General features: G+C 36.8%; 1 long non-coding RNA gene and 2 pseudogenes across 2 annotated transcripts in view; 2 read left to right on the forward strand and 1 right to left on the reverse strand.

The window, feature by feature from the left end:
- The window catches only part of LOC141439885 (uncharacterized), a 158,042-nt gene that overhangs the window by 79,590 nt on the left and 68,324 nt on the right, over positions 1–10,128 (forward strand). The gene's annotated exons all lie outside the window — the stretch shown is intronic.
- Positions 583–2,117, reverse strand: LOC141439938 (beta-ureidopropionase pseudogene; annotated as a pseudogene).
- Positions 2,857–4,145, forward strand: LOC141439480 (beta-ureidopropionase pseudogene; annotated as a pseudogene). The gene has a single exon (XR_012452598.1). The product of XR_012452598.1 is annotated as a beta-ureidopropionase pseudogene (transcript).

Genomic DNA, 10,128 nt, shown 5'->3' on the forward strand with positions numbered 1-10,128 from the left:
ATAATAGAATGAAATGTATTTTATAATAAATTTAGTATATTACAAAATATATTAGAAATGGGTTTGCTAAAAAATCCTGGGCAGGCTAACTAATTTTTTTTTTAAATAATTATAAATAGCCTGTCCTGGATTTTATTCATTAAGTATAAAATACGTCAGGCGCGGATTCATCCCTTAAAAATGGTTGTGGTCACAGCCACCAGAAAATCGGCCAAGTGTGAATCGGAGTACGAACGCAGTCATTAACAATCATGACTTTTAATTATTTCCTTTTCTATCATCAGCGTATCAATCTCACTAGATCGTAAAAATTTGTCGTCACCACTATTAGGGTTGTATAAAATGCGAAAGTATATAAGTCTGTTTGTTTGTTACCATATCACGTCTAAACTGCTGAAAAGATTTTGATGAAATTCGATATACAGCTAGTTTGAGTCCCGGGGAAGGACATGGATAGGTAGATTTATCCCAAAAAATTGCAAAGTTCCCACGGGATAACGATAAAAGGATTTTATGCGGTCGGATTCGCGGGCAACAGCTAGTAAATAATAAAACAACAACTAAATCATTTCGATTTCTATGTTATTTTGTTTTATTTAACTCATTGGCATACATTTCCAACCTGGCAGTCATAATAAAACCCCAATGATCTTTAACCTGTCTGCACAAATTCAAATCCACTTCAGCAATCAAAATACCGTCTCTTGTTCTCGAAAGACTAGGAGTTCTGCATCCATTAGGAGCGGTTATGTAACTGGATCCATAATAGGTCCTAATGATTTTATCAATTCCATTCTGAAGACTGAATTCTTCTGTCCCGACTCTATTTATGCTGCAAGTGAAATAACTGTTGGCAACGGCAGCATTTCGGGCTTCAATTCCCCAAAAAGATTCACCAAATTCTGATATAGTAGCAGCTGGATTGAATACGATCTCGGCACCATTCAGCGCGAACATCAACCAGTTTAAGGCTTGGTGACGTCCGTAGCAGATATTAATTGCGATTTTTCCAAATTTCGTCTCAAAAACTGGGTGACCTGTGTTACCTGGGGAGTAAAACGACGTCTCACTGAAGCTTCCAACGCTTGGCAAGTGATTTTTACGATGTTTTCCCATTACTTTACCATTTTCATCGATAACCACTGCTGTGTTCCACCATACGCTGCTACTTTCTCTTTCTAAAATCGGTGAAATGATGACCATTCCATGCTTCATAGCTAATTTGCTAAGAAACGAGACGCTTGGTCCGTTTTCGGCAGATTCAGCAAACTCTGACCATCTATCCTTTTCTCTTGTTCCCAAAAAGAAAGGCATCGACCATGTTTCTTCCAAGCAAAGAATTTGCACTCCTTCTTCTGCCGCTGTTTGTACGAACTTTTCTATTTTACGGAAAATAGCATCCCGTTGTAGTTTTATCGGTTGATCAGTTAATAAAACAATAGAGTGTTGAACCAATCCTAATTTAACTAACCTTGGTGGTCTGGTTTCTTCTTTCGCAGCAGGAATACTGTACGCAGCGACATCAAAGCCATCCTCATTGCAAGCAAGGGTAGTTGATTCCTTTAAACTCAGTTCACAATGATCTTCTCTACCGTAGTAGATTCTATTGAACTCCTTCAGCTGTTCTGGCGATAAATTATCCTTTATTATACTGTCGATAGCCCGTGTCTCCATGTTTTTGATACAGTACGAGAATAAATCTTTAGTTTAGCAAGTCAATATTTTGTCAAACTGTGACCAAGTTATCGAACTCTTCAATCGTGGCGCTGCCAACGTACGTAGACTAATAATGTGACCATTTTAGTTCCATATTTGACCGCAAAGATAACTTTGTTATATTACGTAATCGTTTAAGCAGTAGGTAAACTAATTGCTTGTTTAAGAATGGATCGCGACGCTCGCTGGTCATTGGATTGTATGTCTCTAGGTGTCTTAGAATAAGGTTGCTAATATTTCACAGTTTCGTATATGTTGATGGAGGTTTGTATTTAACATACCGGCTCGCGATGCGTTATCCATATTTACTGGATACTTGATTGATTTACTTAATGCCTTGATGTTTTATGTAGGTACTATTTTGATCTCTCTTGCCGATACCAAAGCGTAAGTAAGTTACCTACTTAAATCTACAGGAACATTCCAGACTACCATTAAACAACATTAAATGACTACCTGTTTTAGAATGAAAATTGTAAGTATGTCATTATTATAAGTAGGTAGGTATTTGTTAGCCTAAAGACGTGCATTGCTGGACATAGGCTTTCGCCAAACCTTGCTAATGCATACCTTTTTTTTAGATTCTTAGTTATTTAGCTATCATTAATTTGGTACCCAGTAGAGTTGCAGGTGTACTAGCTTTTTGAGATTTTTCTGCGCTGCAAACGCGCATCGTCTGCGTCAAAGCTATTATACTTAACGTGTGTTTTTTAAATGTGATGTGCCGTCAACGCGCGTTTGTATCCATACAAACGCAATAGGTGCCTACGTACGCGCGTTCTTAAAAAAATAAACAATAAATTGTACTAAAATTTATTTATTCATGTTATTTCTCATGCTTTATGCTCTCAAGCCCTTACTCCGCTCGAAAATTAAAAATAAATAAATAACTACCCTCATAAGTTAAGATAACAGAAAAAATATTCAGATTAACTGTCCCTCGCACAAACAGACAGAATAATAAACAGGGATTACAAACATCCAGTCACGTATTCAAGCTCTATTGATAACTCAAATATTTTTCATTCCGTTATTGTCTCAAGCTTTATCACATCAGGTCGAAGGTCGTCAAGAAACAGTCGGACCACACAGATACGTTCCTATGCACACGAGTCTGTACCTCCGCTACACCCTATTTAACGGCAGGCCGGCGCGAGGACCACGCACTATCAACCGATCACTACCCACGACATCATGGACGGCGAAACTCCCAGCTTAGAAGCTATCATCAACAACAACCTCAGCGGTCGCGACCTCGACGAGTTCAACCGGATCTACTACGGCAGAAAAGACCACCATGAGGTAAAAATCAAGGACTCCTCACTCGCCGCTGCCAAGGAAGCAGACTTTGAAATCGCCGCCTATGCCTTCCCAGCCAAGAAAGAACAAACACGTCCCCCAAGGATCGTCAAAGTCGGTGTCATCCAACACTCCATCGCTGTACCCACCGACCGTCCGATCAATGAGCAGAAAAAAACAATCTTTGATAAAGTGAAGAAGATCATCGACGTCGCCGGCGCAGAAGGTGTTAACATCATATGTTTCCAAGAGTTATGGAATATGCCGTTCGCTTTTTGCACCCGAGAGAAGCAGCCGTGGTGCGAATTCGCGGAGTCGGCTGAAAATGGACAGACAACGAAGTTCCTTCGCGAACTGGCCATAAAGTACTCAATGGTAATCGTATCTTCTATACTTGAAAGAGATGAGAAACACGCCGACATTCTCTGGAACACTGCTGTTGTCATCAGCGACACTGGCAATGTTATCGGTAAGCATAGAAAGAACCACATACCGAGAGTCGGAGACTTCAACGAGTCTAACTACTACATGGAAGGTAACACAGGCCATCCCGTTTTCGCGACGCGCTACGGCAAAATCGCCGTTAACATCTGCTTCGGACGCCACCACGTCTTGAACTGGATGATGTTCGGACAGAACGGTGCTGAAATCGTCTTCAACCCTTCTGCTACCATCGCTGCTGAGGCTGGAAGCGAGTACATGTGGAACATTGAAGCAAGAAACGCCGCTATTACGAACTGCTACTTCACTGCTGCGATTAACAGGGTTGGGTATGAGGAGTTCCCTAACGAGTTCACTTCTGCTGATGGTAAACCAGCGCATAAAGACTTGGGGTTGTTCTATGGCTCTAGCTACTTTACTGGGCCTGATGGAGTGAGATGCCCTGGGTTGTCAAGGACCAGAGATGGGCTGCTCATCAGCGTGATGGATTTGAATCAGAACAGGCAGATCAAGGACCGTCGTTGCTACTACATGACCCAGCGGCTGGATATGTATGTCAACAGCTTGAGCAAGGTGTTGGACCTGGATTTCAAGCCCCAAGTTGTCCACGAGCATGATTCGGAGAAGTAAATTTTTTATATACCTACGGCTTTTTGTAACGGTTTTTGGAAATAAATGTGTTGATCGCATTTTGTTTTTTATTGTTGTGAGATATAAGTAAAAAGCTTATGTATATTCACTTTTTAGTAGGCAGTTATAAATATACAATTTATCTTAATTCTAAACTACAGTTAAGTTCAATTCGACACACGGCTACGTTTATGTATCTTTCAAATCGGTTCAGCCGTTTGTGAGATATACTTTGAAGAGACAATGTCGGAGGCTTTTCAACTTTTCTAAATTGGTTAAATTAACCCTAGTTCACAATCGTACTAATTAAAAAAAAATATATTACCATCTACTTAAATTATATATAAATGACATATTCTAGTATAACATTCACCCTTACCAGAAATCTATTATATTTTTTTATTAATATTTGAAAATAATCTCAAAAACCTAATACTTATTCTAAGATATAAATACCTACATAATTACATAGACGAAGGGCTACGGATTAGCCCGAAACATGTCGAGCTAAACTCGATTTAAGACGTGAGTTATCCGGGTCAATATATTTAATACCTACATAATTAGTTTTTTTCCACCATTTTTATGATATTCATATGAAAAAATAAATAAACTTATAAAATTGGTTAATAATAATTAGTCTTTGATTATTTAGCTAGATAAGTCTAGACTCTACTCGTACTCTAGAGTCTACTCGTGATCACGGACGGCCACTGTAATGAGGTTAAAACGTCGAGGTAAATATTACTCGTGTGTTTTAGCGTGATAAGTCCCGTTTGTGGTATTTTGACTATGAGTGAAAATCACGAAAGTTTAAAATGCTATAAACTTTCGCATTTATAATTTAGCGGGATAACCAGTGTTAAACTAATTGACAAATCTGCAGTTTACTACAGGGGAGTACCTATAATACCTACTGAAGATTACCTTAGTACATTTCCGCAAGCCTAAATTTAATACGTACCTACCTACTATACATTTCATATATTATCTATTTAATAACCTACTAAAAATTACTGTCTGTCTAGTCATCATATATCCAGCTAATACGTCCCACTGCTACATTTACTAAGCCTATAACATTACTACGCCCATTAATCGCAGTTTGTACCTACATTTTCCTTCAAGCCTTAAAAATGTCTATGTATTTAAGCTTAATTACAATAAATATACTACAAACTTACGAATTATTCTACTAATTATTTTAAATACAAATACAAATACTATTTAGTAACTAATTTAATATAGCTAGTATCTAATTAGATATAGATATCTCTATTCATCTCTTTATGTTATTTACGATACGCGCTTGACTACAGCGTTAACTAGTAAATAATAATAATACCACACGCAGTGTACCTATGTACCTATGTTAAGTACATATTGATTTGATTAGTTATAACTGTATGAAACCTCGTTAGTATAAACATTCTTATCTCGTTTTCTAAACAACAATAACCTATTGGTTATGCCTATACGATGTTGAGGAAAAGCAATGAAGAAAATCATTTAAGATGTCGGGCTTGATCTTAAGTTTATCAGTTTTATAGTTACTTTTTGCGAAACTGTCTACCTAATTACCTCTTTCGGGCGGCTTGTTCAGTTGTGGTCACACATGTTTACACTGTACAGTCTATGGTAAAAAAATGAAAACATAAAGTGTAACAAACTTTAAAGTCAATATTACTTATCAATTTAACTAACAACACACTAAAATAAATGTTAAAAATCTACAATTTGTTTTGTTACGAAGCATGTTACACTTGTTAATTAATATGCCTGCTAATGTTTACGGATTAACTAAGAGCAGGCTATGTTTAAATATTTACTACTGACAAAAACAATTACAAAACTAAATAAGTACCTACTATATAAACTAAACTAAAATTATAAAGTAAAAATGTCGTCCCGATTTTCTGCTACAGTCATTGACCCCAAGACAAGCCTTACTTCCAAGCATTACCTCTCGAAGTGTAACAAACTTAAAAGTTGAAAAATCCCCGCTATTGTCATTACAAAGTTCAATATCCCAAAATTGCCAGACTACCTAACTATCAAACATTACTAAGAACCACAGGAAAAAAACTAGCTTTCACGTAAAAAAACCGCACCCACCTATTAAAATCGGTTCATCCGTTTGAGTGAGAGTTACGATGCCACAGTCAAGATATCGGCGTCAAACTTATAACACCCCTCTTTCTGTGTCGGCGTTACTGGTAGGTAGGTAGGTACAGTCAGCAGTAAATAATCTAAAATACATAGTTTAATGTCAACTGCTCGTTCTTTTACAAAAGATTGCTTTTTCCGATGCAGAGACTCATTATTGAGGAGTCCTGGTGCTTCACCACCCATTCCATTTCACCATATGCATTACGAGATTTACGAGGAGCATAAATGGCTTAGCAACTGTGTTAAAGTAATTGAAATTCAACCCATGAAATACTTGTTTTGAGTAGTAACTCCGATGGTCAACTGTGGTCTTCATCATCAGTTCCACTTCACCAAATGATGATTTTCAAGAGCAAATGCACGAGTTACTACTAAGTAAAATATATCAAAAATATATCAAAATTACCATAGGTGTCCCTACAACATTTGAATCGAGTTCCCTCGATTTCCTTAGTATCCAATCATCAGATCCTGATTTGGTGCTTATGAGACCTAATTGAAAGCATTAAAGAACGCAAAAAAAAATCAAATCGGTTCATAAATGACGGAGTTCTGAGGTAACAAAAAAACAACCGATTTGATAACCTCCTCCTTTTTTGAAGTCGGTTAAAAAACAAAGTAAACTCGTAAAGTCTTACATTTCGGCCTTTTGACAATTTCTATTGCTTTTTATATTAGTAGTATATGTATTGTATAAGTATTAATATTGTAAATCTGTTTAAAAAAATATATATGCCTCGTTGAGTTTCTTGCCGGATTCTTCTCAGCAGAGGTTTTTCCGAACCGGTGGTAGATTTTTTTTGACATTCATAAGTGCTTGTTATAGCCTAAATTGAATAAAGATATTTTGACTTTGACTTTGACTTTATTGTATGTATGTATGTATTTATATAGTTATATCATTTGTATTTATTTTGATATTGATGATTTTTTGTTTGTTCTTGTTTTTTGTTTCTGTGTCCGCCACCTACGATTTCGACATAATTATAAGATCTATGTACCCAAATGGTTGTCTGGAAGAGATCGCTTTTAAGCGATAAGTCCGCCCTACCACCCTGAATGTATGTGTAATACTCGTATATAGATTTTTTGTACTGATTAGTGGTCTGCAATAAAAAATATTTGTGTTGTTTTGTATTGTGTTGTAAACAGATACCTAAGAGGGTTTGTTAATTATTTTCCATTCTTATCTCGAACATTGTTTACAATAATTTATTTATAAAACTTTGATAGCAGTGTTTTGAACTCGGATTTGATGCAACGCTTGGTATCAGCGCACAAACAACTGACACGATGAGACATATTTCGACGTTCAAAAATCCTTAACTACTTATTCAGTTTTTTTTAAATGTATTTTATGTCTTTTTTTTTGTACACACACAAAAATCACGCCTGTATTCCCAAAACGGGGTAGGCAGAGCACACAAAACGTTACCGCTTCGGAGCCACTTTTAGCAATTTTAGGTTTAAGTTTGACAAAAACGGTACAATAGTGACAGGTTGCTAGCCTGTCGCCTACGGTATACCTTAACCTATATCCTCAGTCGCCTCTTACGCAATCCACGAAGAAATGGAGAGGTGTAATTCTAACCCGACACACACGGGTTTTTTTTGTATAATTTGATTATACAGCGCCTTGGTGTTTAACTGTAATGCTGTAATTTTTGTTGAATAAGTAAATAAATATTTTAGTTAAGGCACAATAAGTTATGTCAACATTTTTTATTTGTAAGATTTGTTTTCTGACTATACATTTTGTTGACTGTACTTGAAAGAAAGAAAGAAGGAAAGAAAATAATGTATTTCAGCAGTGACTCAAACAAGTTAGAAAAAATAATACCAAGAAGTGTTGCCGCTATAAAAAGGTCCCGGCTTAGCATATCGCTGGTATATACTTGAATATTGTTATCCAAACTATATCACACCTCTAGTACAGTACTGACGTAAAATACAATTTTTCACCTTTTCAAGTAAATGCGAAAGACTTCCCTTTTTATCGATTTTTGATCATTTTTTATTTTCTATCATTATTTTATTTAGAAAAAAAAAAAACTAAAGCATGTCATTGTTGTATTAAAGGTAAGCTACATATATTCAATTTAATGTTAATCCGATCACAAGGAGTGGATCAAATTTTACTTTGAATACCTTGTTTCATCGCGATGTTTTGATTAACTTAGGTATATTGCAGCTGCCGTGGTCACGAGTTGACTGAAGTGTAGGGTTTACGTCAAGATTCAAGAGTCAGGATCAAGGTTCATTCTTTTCAAGATTTTGTTGAGTACCAAGTTTCAAGTCAACACCATAAACCATTGAAGAGTTCCCACCTGCGGAGACAATTACAACTAGAGGGCATACTCCGAAATTCGAAAGTCGAAAATCCGTATCGTAGCATCACTCTCACTCTCGTACTAAATAGTACTTATAAGTATCAGAGGGACGGAGCGACACACTTCGATTTTTTGAATTTTGTAGTAGCTCCGCGGGATTTTGTATTTATCGTCGTACCTACACCTATTTACATAAGTAGGTACCCACCCATGGCTAAAGTTCAATCGGAAACAGAGAAATGTTCGAGAAATGGTTTGCAAATTTACCTTCATCTATTATGTTCCACTGCTGGGCACAGGCCTCCTCTCAGAATGAGAGGGCTTTTACTTACATACGAATAAACACACAAACATAGTTAAAATGCGAACGTTGCAAGTTAAATAAAAGCTTGTAAAAATATATATTTCGGTAGGAAATTTTAATTTTAATTTTATATATTTCTGACCTTGTATCTGTGATTTTTTTGGATAAATTAAAAATGTTGATTCAATGAATAGACCATCGACAGAACCACTAAATGTAAGTAGCTACAGAACGGGAAGCATAAAATACAGCTTTTTTCCTGTGTATGGATGGAATCTTGTCACGTAGGTGTTTGCATTTAGCTCAGGTATTTAATGCTAATCGCTGTTTAGGTGTTGCATAAAATGCATAAATCATGTTTGGCGCCTCGACTGGCTATTGCCTGTGCATGCCTATATAGGCGTTCTATAGGTATATAAGTATGCTGCTTTCTGAAGGCAATATATGCTTATAAACTTACTTTAGTCACTACAAGTCAAGAGCAAAACAAAAGGATTTTCTAAAACTTAACGGCTAGGGTTGTCACGTAGATAATTCATGACATCTAAACTCAAGTGCACGCGTTAAAAGCGTCACACTTCTCGACATAATTTTAGAGCAATTTTCTCACTCCCCGAGAGATGTCGCTAATGTGCCCGACCGTCGCGCCATCTAGTCTTTGCAAACGCTAACTTATGTTGGCATTTGTTGGAAACTTTAAAAGGTTTAATATAAGGGTGATATGGAATGGCAGGGTAGTTGGTGAGCTAGTAGGCCTACTAGTTTCTAGAGCACTTGAGTTGCAGCCTGTGACATCCATTACAATAATGATGTCTTTGTTTTAGGGGTGTGTAAGCGTGGCAAGATTTTCATGAATGGAATTTTTGTTTGACTTAAAGTACTCGTAGTCTATTACTGTTAACTAGCAAATTGTACATATAATTATAATCGGTAAAATAGAAGTTTCTCATAAAAGTTACTGCGGCAAGGATATCGTGAAAGCATACTATTGCTATTGCATCATCATCATCCAGACTATATACGTCCCATTGCTGCTAGGCACAGGCCTCTTTCTCACAATAAGAGGGCTAGGGCCGTAGTTCCCACGCGGGCCAGTGCGGATTGGGAACTCCACACATACCATGGAATTACTTCACAGGTGTGTGCAGGTTTCCTCACGATGTTTTCCTTCACCGTAAAGCTCGTGGTAAATTTCAAATTATTTCGCACAGGAATTTCGAAAACTCAGAGGTGCGCGGC

Source organism: Choristoneura fumiferana, chromosome 21 (genome assembly GCF_025370935.1).
Source record: "Choristoneura fumiferana chromosome 21, NRCan_CFum_1, whole genome shotgun sequence".
In the NCBI taxonomy this organism is placed as follows: Eukaryota; Metazoa; Arthropoda; class Insecta; order Lepidoptera; family Tortricidae; genus Choristoneura; species Choristoneura fumiferana.